This window comes from Silurus meridionalis, chromosome 8, assembly GCF_014805685.1.
Source record: "Silurus meridionalis isolate SWU-2019-XX chromosome 8, ASM1480568v1, whole genome shotgun sequence".
NCBI classification, from domain to species: domain Eukaryota; kingdom Metazoa; phylum Chordata; class Actinopteri; order Siluriformes; family Siluridae; genus Silurus; species Silurus meridionalis.
Window position 1 is genome coordinate 1,727,501 of NC_060891.1, and position 16,202 is coordinate 1,743,702.

Below are 16,202 nucleotides of genomic sequence, written 5' to 3' on the forward strand. Positions count from 1 at the left end.
TGATGATGATGATGAAGATTATTGTGTATATGATGTTATGATGATGATTTTTGTTTATATGATGTAGTGATGATGATGATGATGATGATGATGATGATGATGATGATGAAGATTCTTGTTTATATGATGTAGTGATGATGATGATGATGATGATGATGATGATGATGATGATGATTCTTGTTTATATGATGTAGTGATGATGATGATGATGATGATGATGATGATGAAGATTCTTGTTTATATGATGTAGTGATGATGATGATGATGATGATGATGATGATGATGATGAAGATTATTGTGTATATGATGTTATGATGATGATTTTTGTTCATTATCATCATCATTAACAGGATTAATACTGTTGATATTTCTTTATATGATATAATGTTGATGATGATGATTTTTGTCTGTATGATGTGGTGTTCAGGAGCTCAGATATGTTTCAAATTCAAACCGAACCTGAAACACTACAGAATCAAGATCACAGGTTTAAAAATGACAAAATCGAGACAAAATCGAGAACCAAGCTTCTCGCCCTGATCTGCCTTTATTGGGCGATTATTTTAGGGATGTGTACAGACCGAGTATCATTTGGCAACTTGCCATTCAAATTACAATCAACACCCAGCATCCTGTGTCTTGGATGGTGCGTAATCAACACTTCATGAGCTGTTAATGAGAATTTGTTACATTGCAGATCTGATATACACTCATAGCGCTTTGGTATCCTGATGTGAGAGAAATAATCAGTCTGCACTGCGGAAAATCTCTCTACTGAGACTCCTGTCGTTTCTGCAGTTAGAAAATAAATACAGTTGCAATAAATAATCCGATTTGTTTTATAGCACTTCAATTTACTGGAAAATCATCAACACACCCAGATCATTAAACTTTATTTATCTGACGCCAAAAGTATTGGGACACCTGACTCTCCAGCCATATGTGAGTCTCAAAACAACAAACAAACTTTTCCTCCAGTTGAACCCAAACCCGTTCCAGCATGGCAATGCCCCTGTGCACAAAGCCAGCTCTATGAAGATCTGTTTTACATGGGTTGGATTTGCTAGAAGATCTCCTGCTATAGAGATCTTCCCACTGCAACCCAGGTCTTCTCACCTCACCTACATTTCTACTTTACTAACAATTTGTCACTGAATTAAATCTCATACGGATCCCCATAAAATCTAGTGGAACATCTTTCCAGAAGAGTGGACCTCATTCTAACTACAGTATATATGGGAACTAAAATGGGATGCGATATACCAATATTATGGTCAGGTGTCCACAAACTTTTGGCTGTATAGTGCACTTTTCTTTGTAACATATCATTGAAATTTGTATATTTCTTTTTGAAAATTGTTATTTTAATAATGATCATAAAGTAAGGGCAAATTTAATAAAAATATATTGCAAGTTTGTCATTTTTATCTAATGTAATAATTTTATTATAATTTTTTTTTTATTGTTGACCTTTTAATTATGAATATTATAAAAGGTTGCCATACAACTTGTATTTTCCCTCCGTATATATTTTCGATATCATTTTATAAATATTAAACGCCACATTTCCAGACGTATAAACAAACATCATATAGATATGATTAGTAAAGAAATGTCTGTGGATGTTGAGTCTGTAGTCACGGTGTTTGAGGTATAAACCATCCTGAACCTTCTGCTTGTCTGTTTCTTGTTGGTATCCTTCTGTACGGGTGTAGATGTGGCGTAAATGTAAATGAGGGCCGAATCTGGCCGTGTCAGCGCTAGCACCTCGGAGACGAGTCGCCATGGGCGATGCTCTGAGCTGCGAACCTTGCGCTGCCGTTCTGCTCTCCTGCGTGGATAAGTGCTGGGAGACGGAGAGCAGGATGACAGTTTGAACTTTAGCACCGGGTCAGGAGGATGGAGAACCCGTACAAGCTCATAGTGGTAATTATGTCTTTGCACATGCGACCCGGTGACAGGACATGGCCAGAGGTCTCGCACGTATACACGCTGTCATTTACAGTAACGCGCTTCCACCTTCTCCTCTGCCGCAAGCTTGACACGGTACATACAGAGCACAAGTGCACACACTGCACATTCGTAATGACTTTCACTCTTAGCAAATGTCTGGGCAAAATCTCTGGCACAAGTTCACCTCACAAAAGTGCAGAAATTTCAGACTCATGGAAAGACTACATGGGAAGCCGATTAGCTGTAGTTACAGTATCGATCACGACGGTAAGATTCAGCGATTCGCGTCGGTGCATCGGCATAAACGTTAACGACGTGATGCATCGTTTTTAGCGTAGCAAAAACGTAGCAAAAAAAACAATTCATTCATATAGAATTATTGATTTCTCCTCGTTAAACTGTTTTTCTTCGAGCACCGCTGCAGCTTCGTGAATACGACTCATCGCAACACTACTTAGAGTTCCGAGAGTCACATAGAATACAGATTAACATGGCAGAGGTAGAGCTGTAACTTCCTGCAGACACAACAGGAAAAAAACGCCTGGTTTAATTTCAGAAGGCGCTTAAATAAATGGGTGATTTGCTGCCTGTCGGAACCATAGTGAATTGCAGAGCATCATATTTTTTCCATTGAATCCCATCGTGTTGAATCGAATAAAAATCAGATCGCATCGTGTTTCGTTTTCATTCCTTCTATACAGCGCCTTGGTGACCGGTATCTATAAATGATCCCTGAAACTTTTACCCAAAACGCAAATTTGGTGTCAAAACCACCACCCTACAGTAGGAACACTGCCAAATTCCCCAACACGAATCGTTACAAAAGTACCGGGACGGCGTTAGTTATCGGCTCGGGTAAATACCGGAGATCATGCTACTGATTAGCATTTATAAACCTGTCAGAATTCTTCATCTCATTAACATTTATTACTCTGACCAGTGAATCTCACGTGTACGTGTGACCTCTCAGCTAGCGACGGTGACGTGTCAGAGTGCGAGACGTCTGGAAGTTTCACAGGTTCCCTTCCGAAGTCTGCTAATGACTTTTTTCCTGAAGATTTTTCATGTTGTGTATAAAAAATATTACACACATAAATCTTTCCATTTGATTTAATCGCAGAATTGTAATTCTTTTTTAAGTCTTTTCCAGACTCGTGTAATAATTAATAATCACTTTCAACTTTAAACATTTTATAATAGAGCAATTCACAGATACAGCCACAAAAACTAAGGTATTTTTTTTTATTTAAAGACGTGGAGCTCGTAGCCGTGATAGCACTTTAACACCAAACTGTCAGGAATCGATCTAATATTTGTAAAATTTGAGATACACTACATCAGCAAAAGTATTAGGACACCTGACCTTTCCAGCGGAATGTGGCTCTTGGAGACACACAATTGTATCTTTAAATGCGATTGAATGAAAGTTTTCCTTGAAGCTCCATAAAGATCCAAGGGTTGGAGTGGAAGATCTCCTGCTTTAAAGTTCCTAACCCAATTGAACACCTTTGGGATAAATGTGAACGCTGACTGCACCTCAGGCCTCCTCACCTTCTCACCTTCTCACCTTCATCAGTACCTGACTTTACTAACACACCTGTAGCTGAATGAATGAGCACAAATCTTCCAGGAAGAAGAGTAGAAGTTCCTTTGAAATAATAATGTCTGAGAATTTTACCTTCTGTGGATTGTCATGATTTATTAGACCAGGAATACATATAAGCTTTAAATTAGTTTAGATTGTATCCATGTCCATCAGTTTTCTTCAATATCACACACATAACATTGTCAAGTTAGTCGTATAGAAGCGAGTGTATAAAACCATGACTCTTTCGGCGGCACGATTGCGGCGCACGGCTGCGTTTAAATGCGTCCTTAGAAACATGCTGCCACGTTAAAAGCAGGTGTTCCGACAATTTGGCTGAAGCTCGTCCGATGAAACCGTATAAAACGTGTGCCGCGTGTCAAAAAGGCCGGCTTTAAACAAGTCACATCAATCAACATCAGCGTTACATAACGGTACACGTGGCAGAAAGCGGCGGTGCTGCTGAACTCTGCTCATCACTTACATCAGTCTTTCTATTTATTTATTTATTTTTACTCTGAGAGATTTTATTACGCCGCTTTCCTACAACTCGCACTATCAGTCAAACAGAAATCAGGATGGAAAGTGTGTGCTGAGTCGCTAAGTGCAAATGGAAGATGGAGATTTGCAGCTCTTCCTTGTATGAAGTAAGATTTAAAGCCGATTTTCAACCCTGCACACTCAGAACCCTCCTGAGTTTTGATTTGGTCCTCACTTCCACATTTCCCTCTTCAGTCCTTGTTTCCTGTTCCTACAATATCATTTTGAAGTTTCCCTTTGGACATTTACAAATTCCAGGGTCATCTTTCATCCACAACACAATTTCTGGTGTCGATGCAACGAGGTGCAAAAGTTTGACAAGAAAACGTCTCTTAAACACGAGAGTTGTTCTTCGAGCTGCAGGAAATCCTTTCAATTTCACACCAATTAGCATGTAGTTAGCGTGTAAATAAAGAGAGTGTCGTGAGTAGCTCTCAGGAGCGTCTCAGTTTCGCTTTATGAGGTCCCTGGAGCTGACAAATCGGACGCCTGAGTCCCTTTTAGAGGTTGTGTTCTTGATTTGTTTGTTCTATTTGATTAATATGCTACACAGAAGACAGACGATCTTTTCTGGCAAAAAAAAAAGAAAACAATACCTGTACAGAGACGTCTTATAACTCTGGCGCTCGCTACGACTTGTGGATGAACCCATCGAGAGGTTGTTATGACACTCGCCAGTGTCGAGGAGATTATTTACACGTGAATCGCATACATAATCATCACATCTTACAGCTTGCAAACCACTTTTGCTACGCAAATGCTAACACAATGTGCAACATTGGAAACTAGGTAGAAATGTGTGAACGATAATTCAAAAACAGTACATAATATTATAATATAACCAGTATTTTTATTTTATTTATTAATCAATATTTACACAGTTCTACAGTTTGTATAACATTTGTATAAAATTTGTTGTAGCTACACCGCAATTCACGTAACCGAGGGGAGCACAAACTTTCGCATGCAGCACATGCTTAAAAGGAATATCTTCTAAAGGTGATTGCGCGTATTCTATATTCACACAAAGCTGTCAGGTGTATTGTGCGTTTCTTAATCGACACGTTGAGCATTTATATTGGCACCCGTCCTGTACGCCATTAACGCTGCAACAGTCATAAGGTCACGTGACACATTGAACAACCAGCCTAATTATTAAATATGAGAAATGAGGACTAATGAAGGAACAAACTTATTATGAACGTATAAAGGATTAAACAGAAGGTGCTTCAGATTTCATAGAAACGTTCCAAAGCTGTTGGAAAAAACTCTCCAACGAGCTGTAAAGCTACAATCGAACTTGAACTTTGGAAATTTGGACTTGGAAATCAGCTCATTTGTTGTTATAGCTCTCCCGTTGCGGAGGCATGCTCGTACTCAGGTTTGATGTCCGTAGCTTCGTGGTGTCGTTTCTATCCTGTCAGCGCAGGCAGGAATCACAGTGGGCCGTAAGTTTGGATTCGGATACGATTATTAGCTGCCCACATGCTAAGCCACGCTACGGAACCTCATTTCCATTCTGTTTGTGAGCTCCCTCTGGCTTGTGCTCAGCTCGTAATTGACATGCTAAATGATCATTATTAATTTGGGGCTAATTAGAGGTTTAATGCATTGATTTTGGAAAAAAGAAAGGTAATAACGGATGACATCTGCTTGCTTCACTGGAGACAGAATTGGATCGAAAATTAGATACAGTGATTTTTTTTGTGACTAAAAAGCTGTTAAGATTTAGGCTGCCAAATATCTTTATATCTGTTTATGAATATTAATTGTGTTTATTTGGGGAAAATACTTTTTGGATATTGACCTTACTGATTCAGTTAAGTTCAGCTAGAAGTGTCAGAGTGCTACTGATGAGACTCTACAAGAGGACGTACATTAGATTTCCTCTGCTGTCCACAGAGCCGGTGAGTGAAGTGTCTGATGTGGACTCGTGGTTTATTTTACAATAAAGTCAAGTCAATACAAGGCTCTTACTTCCTAAAGGTACTTGTGAAACACCGGATCATGCCATGACACCTCCACACCAGCAGAGGTCATCCTCCTCAGAGTACTTTCACACACACACACACACACACACACACACACACAAACACAGTGATAGCGAATTTTGGATAATTTTAATATTTTAATTTAATATATATTTATTTTTATATTATATGATAATTATAATATTATATATTTGTTTATATTAATTTTAATTAATATTTTTTTCGTTCATCAAAATAAACGAATCAAATTTTGAGTCGTAGTTCATTTTATTCCTTTGATTATAAAATCGAATAAAATGTTGCATTTTCAATAAGCATTGTCACGTGACAAAAGAACGAACGACTCGGTCTAGAAAAATGGAGAGGTAAACGAGTCAATTCGGTTTCCTGTACATAACTAATGGAGATTTCAGATTGACTCTTAGAAATGACTCGTTCTTCTGAGTCACATTAAAGATTTATTCAAAATGGACGAATCATTTCATCACTAACCTACACACACACACACACACACACACACACACAAACACACACACACACACACACACACACACACACCATATCCTTCTGTGAATTTCTGCTCCTGATGATCTCACTGCGAGGTCCTGATCTGATCCCTCGCTTACTTTTAGAAGTCCCTGTTGCGCTCACATCATTGAGTAAACACTCAGTCTTGCTTATTACACCTGACCAAAGGTCGCATTCTGAACAGTGGACTCTGTCACGAAGCAGTTTTACAGAAATAGATTCAGATTTAACATCTTAAATTTATACCTATAAGTTTTACAAGATATAGAAAAAGAAAATACATCTGACAGCCATAGGAAACCTGTTCCAGCATGATAATGTCCCCGTGCACAAAGCCAGCTCCATGAAGATCACCGTTACATAAGTTGAAATTACAGATCTCCGACCCTACTAAACAATACATGTGACCGCTGTACCCCAGACCTTCTCACCGCACCTACATCAGTACCCTGCTTTACTGACACCCTTGTGGCTGAATGAATCTCACACAAAATCTAGCAGAAAATCTTCCCACCAGAGGGGAGGTTATTATAAGAGCAAATAAGGACTACATGTGGAATCGGATGTTCAAAAAGAAGCACAAACAAATCCCATAATCAAGTTTCCACAATGTTTTGCCCATACATTTATTCCTTATAAACTATCCAGAGGTAAAAATGCTCTGAGACGATACGAGGATGAAACCTTGAATGGAACCGGACTCATAAGAGAACTCGTCCTCACCTGGGTGACACCGAATGTCCCATTAATGTTCACTGCTCTCCGATGGAGACATGGGAATTGCAGTCAGAAGCATCAGAAATTCATAATCATATTAACTACAATCTAAAACCATCTCCATGCTTCTGAAACCATCATAACACATACACACATACATAACAAAAGTGGATGAATATATCGGACATTTTATTTGAAATTAAAACCTGCTTAAGTTCCACTCGACTGAAGTTTCAAGACTTTAGAAAAGTCAGCACATCATTTTGGTTCCTAATCACACCACATGGACATGTTGTGTTCTCTATAGTAGTTCTCTACATAATCAACGCGTCGCAGCGTCTTCCACCACCATGACACGCACTACATCAAAAATAGCTATAGGCAAAATTTGTTTATTAAACATCTAGGAGCAGATAAGATGCTAATGAGATACACAACTTTAGATAGTTGAAGTTGTGGTATATGGATGATGCTTAACTTTTAATTACATGCAGAGAAAAAAAAAAGAATCGAGTCGTCTCTGGATATATGACCTGAGTAGAAACATGTTAGCCATAAAGAAAAATGAAAAGAAAAAAAAAAAAGATCCAATTACGCTGTATCCCGAGCAACATCTACCATAAGGACGGCGCTGCGTCAGCGTGAAGGATGATTCATACGATCACGTGCAGCAGGACGTCGGGTAAAAAATTAAAGCCGACAGCACAGGTTAGAATATAATCGTTTCATTTCTCAAAAACGAACACGTGGCGTTGGGTTTGCTCGGCGGCGAGTTAATCAGGCGGAGAGGCGAGTGTGTGAGGGGTGTCGGGACGCCCAGAGAGATCCTGTTACCTCTCAATGGGTCAGTAGACACAAGCGGAGGAATGCGAGCTCATGGAAATGAAAAGTATGACAGGAAGTGCTCACGGAAAACGGAAAAACCTCACGTATTAAAGAACACACACACATTTGTATCTCTCCACACTGTTGTTGAAAGAAAAGAAAAAAAAGGAAGAAAAACCTATTTGCATCTCCATAGCCCATTGATTTTGATTGCATCGTTGCTCAGGGCTGACAATAGCAGGCTGATTTATTTCATAAATAGATCGTGCTGTGTTCGCGAGCGCAGTGCTGAACTGCTATTAGCAGCCGACGGCGAGCAAAGAATCTCAGCGGGTAATAAGATGATGAACGATCCCGAAGACATCGATACATCCCTCACGCGAATATACGCGAACGTGTTCGTTCGAGCGCCTGGGTTCGTGCCTTTATTTGATTTGCGAAATGAAATGATCTCTTCTTATTTAACGCGATACTACACATCATTTCACACACACAATACCAACCACAGCTCCTTGATTATACAAACCCCTACGACTGCCCGTGGATCCTATTAGTCCTCGTTTTTTTTTTTCCCTCCGCTTGTTTAATCACTCTTTCCGTGTTAAACACGTCGATATTAAAACAAGGTACAGTTTGGGTTCGAGTGCGAGCCAAAGCACAGGAACTGGGGTCCAGGAGCAACATCCAAATCTCGAGAGGTTTCAGACTGCCGCGGCTAATCCGCCATGGATAATCGGCTAACGCTACAACCCTGAGAAAGATGCTTATGCAAAATATATACTGCTACGGGTACGGAGGAAACATTAGCCTTCAATCTCGCCAATGTTAATGAAACACTTTAAAATCATCTCCTTTACTGAGACTTCTGACTGAGTCCCTCAGGGGCGTGTGCTCAGGCCATCATGATGCTAATTCTCGTCTGAATCTCAATATCATGGCATAAAGAAGCTGCATACAGAGAAGAAGCAGTGCAGCTTGATGACTTCGTAACCAACAATTTATGCTTTACATTTATAGCATTTATAAAAGGCCCTTATTCAGAGTGACTTACAAGGTGGTATATACGCGCAGTCACAGGAAGCACCCACCTTCACAAGTCAGTGTGCCAAAAAAACATGGTACTGTGCACATCAGGAGCTGTACAACTGATGCTATTTTGACCACGTGAATTTCTATATCTGCGATTTAATCATGAACAAGGAGCACTAGGATGACAATGCACCTTGTCATCAAGCTCTCCTAACATGTGAGTTTCTCACCAGAAACAACACGATCTCACTTTTCCACCTACCCTACTCACCCCCCTACTTCGCCCCCTTCCCAAAGATGAAGTTCCAGCTTAAAGGTTTGTTTTTTGACACCGTTGCGGAGATCTGGTGTGAATCCTAGAAGGTGCTTGAGACGCTTGGAAAAGAAGACTTCCAGGGCACATTTCAGAAGAAAGCCAGGGGGACTGTATTAATGAGCAAGGGGACTATTTTGAAGGTGATAGTGTGAATACTGAGCGAGTCTCGAAAATGTTTTGATACCAACTCTTGCCCACATGCATCTCATTTATACCACAAAGCACTTGAGGTCTAAGGGCCATGCTCAAGAGCCCAGCAGTGGCAGCTTGGCAGAGATGTGATTTGCTCTAATGGCAGGTCTACATGTACCTCTGAATGCAATTTATCATCCTTATAATCGCAACTTGTTTTCAAGTTGCCCAAGTTCTCCCACACCACCCCACTGCTGCGCTCCCTCCACTGGCCTCCGTTAGCTGCATTCATGCATCAGATTCAAAACACTGATTTTGCCTACAAAGCTAAAAATGAACCAGCACCCTGTTACCTCAAAGCTCTTATTACTCCTCGACTGGTTCCACCATTTCTCAGGGTAAGAGGCAGGTATACACCAAGACTCTTCTCTGTTCTGGCACTGAACTGGTAAAAAGAACTTCCAGATGTCTGACCTTCAAATGTCGGGTAAAGACCTACCTCTTCCTGAAACCCTTAAACTAGCACTTATTTTCCCTGTTTGTTTTCGGCTGATGGTATCCTACGTTTGCACCCGTGCGAACCTGTGTTGATTTAATCATTAAGCACTTTTGCACGTCACCTTCCGATCTCAAGTCCAACATCTTCACCACTGATCTATCACTTTTTTACTACAGACATCTTTTTTATTAGCATCAATCACCAAATTAATGAACAAAATAACTCACAGGAACACTGCGGTCACATTTATCATGAAAAATGAGCAGTTCTGTGAATCACCTGAACGATGACATTGAAGTCTGTAGGATGCTTTCACACCTATTTTATTAAAATGTTCTCTAATTCTGGATTTGGTTTCGGCTTCAAACTGTGATTGATTTATTCACTAATCCAAATGGCGTCTACAGAAAACGGTATTCGCCCGAGCACAGGGAAACGGGAGGCGCTGATTTGTTAAGTCAGGAATTCATTACATAAAAATTAAGAAATCAGGGATTTGTAATAAGAGTGAAGATTTGAACGGTTAATCTTGTTATTAGTCTTGTTATTATATTTAATCCAAAATCTATAAGAACATATCTGTAGTGCTATAACTCTGAGCTTTGGCTCAATTAAAGTGGCTCGCAATCCCAAAACCCAAACGCAAGGCGTATCCGATTCCCTTCTTGCATTTGAGTCGATTGGGTCGAGCCACTTTCTCTTGGACTTGAGTTCACCTGAACGTTAATGCTTTGGGATCCGAGCGTGATTGCTGTGAACCGAGACGAGGACAAGAACACACCAGGGTTTGATTCAAACAGACTGAACAGAATGAAGAAAGAGTGGATAGAGCCTCAGGATGGATTTATAACAGTGAGAATAATAAGAAATCCACTCTGAGGGGTTTTTTTTGCACTCAGAAAACACCGGTCCCTTATTCTCTGTAATTCCACTTCTATCATCACTCACTTTCCCTTTTTTTATCCTTGTTTTCAGTTCAGAAACTGTTTTGGGATTTATCCCTACGCTCATGACAGAAATAAACATTTAAATCAGATATAATGCCAAATGACAGCAATCAGTGAATTTAATACCATTAATTGAAACCCGGAAAAAATGAAAGACTTGCACGTGGGCTTTCAGTTAACAAATGATCTGGTAAAGAAAGAAAGATCTCCGGTTCGTTATCAAGACTTTTCAGCGTATCGCACGTCGCAGGTCCTCCATCAGACATTCATCTCAAAGCCATTACAGGTATGACAGAGTGCCTTAATCGTGTTTTTTGCATCTCTTTTATAGCCGTGTCACCAGGTGAAATACGAGCGTTCGAAAGTCGGAGGACGCAAATTCATCAGGATCCTGTACACGACTGATTATATCATTACAACCCTGAAACAATTCTCTTTTTTAATTCTTGTAAAAGTTTTGTTTCATTAAATTTTACATTTCTAAAACTGATATACACTGTATGGCCAAAATATTAAGATGGTATGTTCTTCTCTTTGAACATTCCACATTTGATCTCTATTGACCTACAGGGGTTTTGGTAAAGTCAGGTTCTGATGAAGGTCAGGTGAGGAGGCCATTCATGTTCCATAGGGTTGGAGTTCTACAGCAGGAGATCTTCTACTCATTGAGGCAAATGTCATGCTGGAACAGGTTTGGGTCTCCTAGTTCAAGTCAACGCAGAATTTCATGCTACTGCATTCAAAAACATCTCCAACTTTGTGGTTACAGTTTGGGGAAGAATTAAATTCGTCTGGAAAAGTCGGGTGTCTCAGTATACCTGAATACTATATAATTATATATTTAATAATATGAATAATATTGTATTTATTTGATATTTTAATAACATATAAACAGTTAATAGTTTTATTTATAGAGGGTTTTTTTTGTTAATTTTTATTTATTTATTTATTATTTTAAATTTATTTTATTTGACTTTTTATTGATTTTATTATTTAATAAAAATGTTCTTGCATGTAGTAAGAAATTATCACTTCTTTAGTTTTTAGAATTTTTAGATGCCATGTATTTATTAGTTTATTTTTTTACCTGTCTGTTTGTCTGCCTGTCTGTCTGTCTGTCTGTCTGTCTGTCTGTCTGTCTGTCTGTCTGCCTGCCTGCCTGCCTGCCTGTCTGTCTGTCTGTCTGTCTGTCTGTCTGTATTTACACTTGTTTATGTGTTTGGGGCCGCAGCAAGTTGTCTGTTCTAAATGATTGGATGTTATTTGGTATTTATTTTACGTTTGGCTGTTAGTTTTTTTTTTTTTTTCCTTCTTCTAGTTAATGGTTTGATATTAGGTTTGAAAAATCCCCTCATACATGCTTAGATATTTTTTCCACCCACAGAGTCATTGATTTGATATAATTCTTGTTCGCCTTTTGTTTGTTTTTCTTCACCCAGGAATTCAGACCTGGCCACGTTCACGTTAGATTCGGAGAGCGTCTCTTTGGCGGCTCGTCTGAGTGTGTTGGACAGGAGCCTGCTGATTGAGGCAGACTGAGGCAGGATTTGAGGAAGATGGATGCTCATGATAGCGGGCCGCCCATCACGTCACACCTCGCATTCATCATCTGCTCGGCCTTGTTTGTTCGTCGCCCTATTAGACCCTCGCATTCGAATCTCTGTGATCTAAATAGAAATTGATTTATTGTCGACGGTTGGCAGACTTTCGCACTTTTAGAAATTCAACCAGCCTCTACGTTCCCAAATGCAGGAAGGTGTGAAGGCTACGGTTTTCCTTTCCTTTCCTCTGTTTGTGGAAGTGTAGAATACTTATGGAAGGAATCAATAATTCATATTAACCCCTTTACAGTTCATGGTTCCTTTCTGAATCCTTTCCTCCAATCGTCCTGAAAGCTTCCCACACGGTTCGCAGTTAAATCAACAGAAAGTGCTGTTGGAGATTTCTGCAGTATTTCTGAGTGGATCAGGAATCCTCTTAGTGCCTGGTGAATTATTCACCACTCTATAAACACTTCTCTCTGAGCTGCTGCTTATTTCTTTTCTTTCACTCACACTTCTGCGTCCTGGTGAAGTTCTCGCTCTCGGCCGTACGTTTCCGCCGGAAATCGGATGTTCGGCCGTGAAGGAGCAGAAGAAGGAGGCGGGGTTTCTGACATGAACGTGGATCAGTATTTGTTTTTTATTAGCGACTCATTTTAATGGATTTCTATAATAACTGCTTGTACACTGGGACGGATTCAAGACCCATCGTTTATAATCGCCGGATATGGTATGAAGATTTAAATTTAACACTTATGTCCAGTGTCGTAACAATCAGAAGAAGCCAAAAAAATAACATATTGGACATTATATGATAATGGAAAAAAATTATATTACCGTATTTTCCGGACTATAAGCTGCTACTTTTTTTCCACGATTTGAACCGCGGCTTAAACAATGAAGCGGCTAATTTATGGATTTTTCCTGGGTTTTTCCCGGTTTCACAAACTTCAAGCCAAAAAACTGAACCCCATAACATTAGACCAATGAAATTGCAGAACAGGTTCAGGTGAACCAATGAAACTCTTTATATTAAATCAGATGCGCTCCCACTGAATCGGGCCGCACCACATCATAAATATGGATGATGTTCCTCTGACGTTTGACCTGCCGCTCACTCGGACTGTCTACAGGAAATGTGAATCATTCGTCACGCTGAAAACAACCAGGCATGAAAACACACTTCACCTGTGTTCTGAGCTGCACGGCATCGGGAGAAAAGCTTCACCGATGGTGATTTTTAAACGCACGACGATGCCAAAAGATAAACTCTCGAGAGAAATAGTTGTGAAAGGAAGGAGGAAGACAGTGAACAATGACTTTCTTGGTAGGCTACTGTTTAGATACAAGCCGTGTAACAGACACTGTCTTTCATTAAAGCCTGTGTAAAGTTCATTAGTTTCAGTGTAGAAACCTGCAGCGTTTGAGGTGGAAAATGCTGTGAGTTTGCACTTTGGAAGTTTAAAAGTACAGTTTGATGGTAACGCTATGAATATATTTGTATTTATATTTAGCATTGTTGACGCGACAGCTACCGAGCCGGACAGTTTAGCGTGCAGCGTGTCGAGGAGGTCCGAATGGAATTTCGATTGCCTTTTGGGGGCTTGAGGAAGCAAAAAAAAAAACAGCCTGTTGCTAAAAAGTTGCTAAATTCATCCAAAAATGGAGGACCTCCTATATCCTGAGTATCTGTGTTTAGTTTCCAAAAAGAATTTATCAGACGCTTTATACAGCAAGGAGCTATTTAATTATTCACTTTATTAACTTAATAACATTATGTCAGGACTTCAAGTATGATGTTTAGATGGAAGTCACAGGAAAGTCTGCTCAATTTTTCTTTCAATGTGCTGCACCCATCCTCTCTCTCTCTCTCTCTCTCTCTCTCTCTCACTTTATCTCTAGAATGGGTCCTTGCCAGCAGTTTTGGAGGTGGAACCATTTCCTTTTCTTCTGGAAGGCATTTTTTTTTTCAATTAAACTGAAATGAGTAGCCCTATTATCACTATGAGACAGGCCTCACCACTTTCCAATGGGTCCTTTGATTGCCATGGAAACGGGATGTCATTGTCATGGCTACCCCTGGTGGTACAGGTAATTTTCAGTGTGTGTGAGGGGCACTGATAATGCACAATCAACGGCTCGGGAAAGAAGGCATCATAAGACAGGCCGGGAGCGTCTGGCACCAGCGCTGCCTCGGCATCTCTCAGGAGGGGAGCGATCGCTCGGCTGCTGAATCTAATTCCACTTTCCTAACAATTCATATCAGAAACGAGGTGGTGGTGTGTTTTTTTTTTTCACCCAGAGGAAGAAAATCCAAGGGCAGAAAGCCTGGAGGCGTGAGGATGAGCTGTACGGCATAATAAAACATGTCTTCTCTCAAACGTAGACATGCGTAGACTAGCAGTTTGTACTGTAGTGGCGCGTTCAGTCTCTCATCGTTCTCTCGCTTTTTCTCTCCGTCTGACAGAAATGCTCTTTTATTGTGCTCCGCTCTTTCTGATCTTCTCATCATCGTGTCTGCACTTTCAGTTCACCTCAACCTGCTTCCTGCTTATCGTCATTTTTCTTTTCTCTCTTTCTCCCCAAGCTTTACTCTGTTCTCCGGCACTCTCTCTCTCTCTCTCTCTCTCTCTCCATCTCCCTGCTCTATCATCACCTGTCATTTCAGATTCATATCAGCCCTGAATAGCCACCAAAAGCCATGTACACATCTGTAGATATCTCCAACAACAATACGATTCATCTGCAACTAACATCTGTATTAATGATTCATCACTAACTAACATCTGCACACATGATTCAGCTACAACTAACATCTGGACACATGATTAATCTACAACTAACATCTGTACTCATGATTCATCTACAACTAACATCTGGACACATGATTAATCTACAACTAACATCTGGACAAACAATTCATCTACAACTAACGCCTGGGCAACTAACTAACATCTGGGCATATCATCCACAACTAACATCTGCTCAACTAATTAACATCAGGACACATGATTCATCTACTAGTGACATCTGGACACATGATTCATCTACAACTAACATCTGGACACATGATTCATCTACAACTAACATCTGTACTCCTGAATTATCCAAACCTAACATCTGGACACGCAATTCATCCACAACAAACATCTATAAACATGATTTATCTACAACTACCATCTGGACACAATTCATCACAACTAACATCTGTACACGATTCCTCGTGATTTATATACAAATATCATCTGTCCTCATGATTTTTCACAACTAACATCTGGACACATAATTCATCTACAACCAACATCTGCATGCATGATCATTCACAAATAACACATCTACACAACTAACATCTGGATACATGATTCATCCACAACTAACATCTGGAAACACAATTTCATCCACAACAAACATCTATAAACATGATTCATCTACAACTACCATCTGGACACAATTCATTACAACTAACATCTGCACATGATTCATCCACAACTAACATCTGCACAACTAAGCAACATCTGGACACACAATTAATCTACAACTAACATCTGAACACATGATTCATCTACAAACATCTGCACAATTAATCAACATCTGGACAC

General features: G+C 39.9%; 1 protein-coding gene across 1 annotated transcript in view; it reads right to left on the minus strand.

Moving 5' to 3' along the window:
* The window catches only part of nrxn3a (neurexin 3a), a 303,444-nt gene that overhangs the window by 118,904 nt on the left and 168,338 nt on the right, over positions 1–16,202 (minus strand).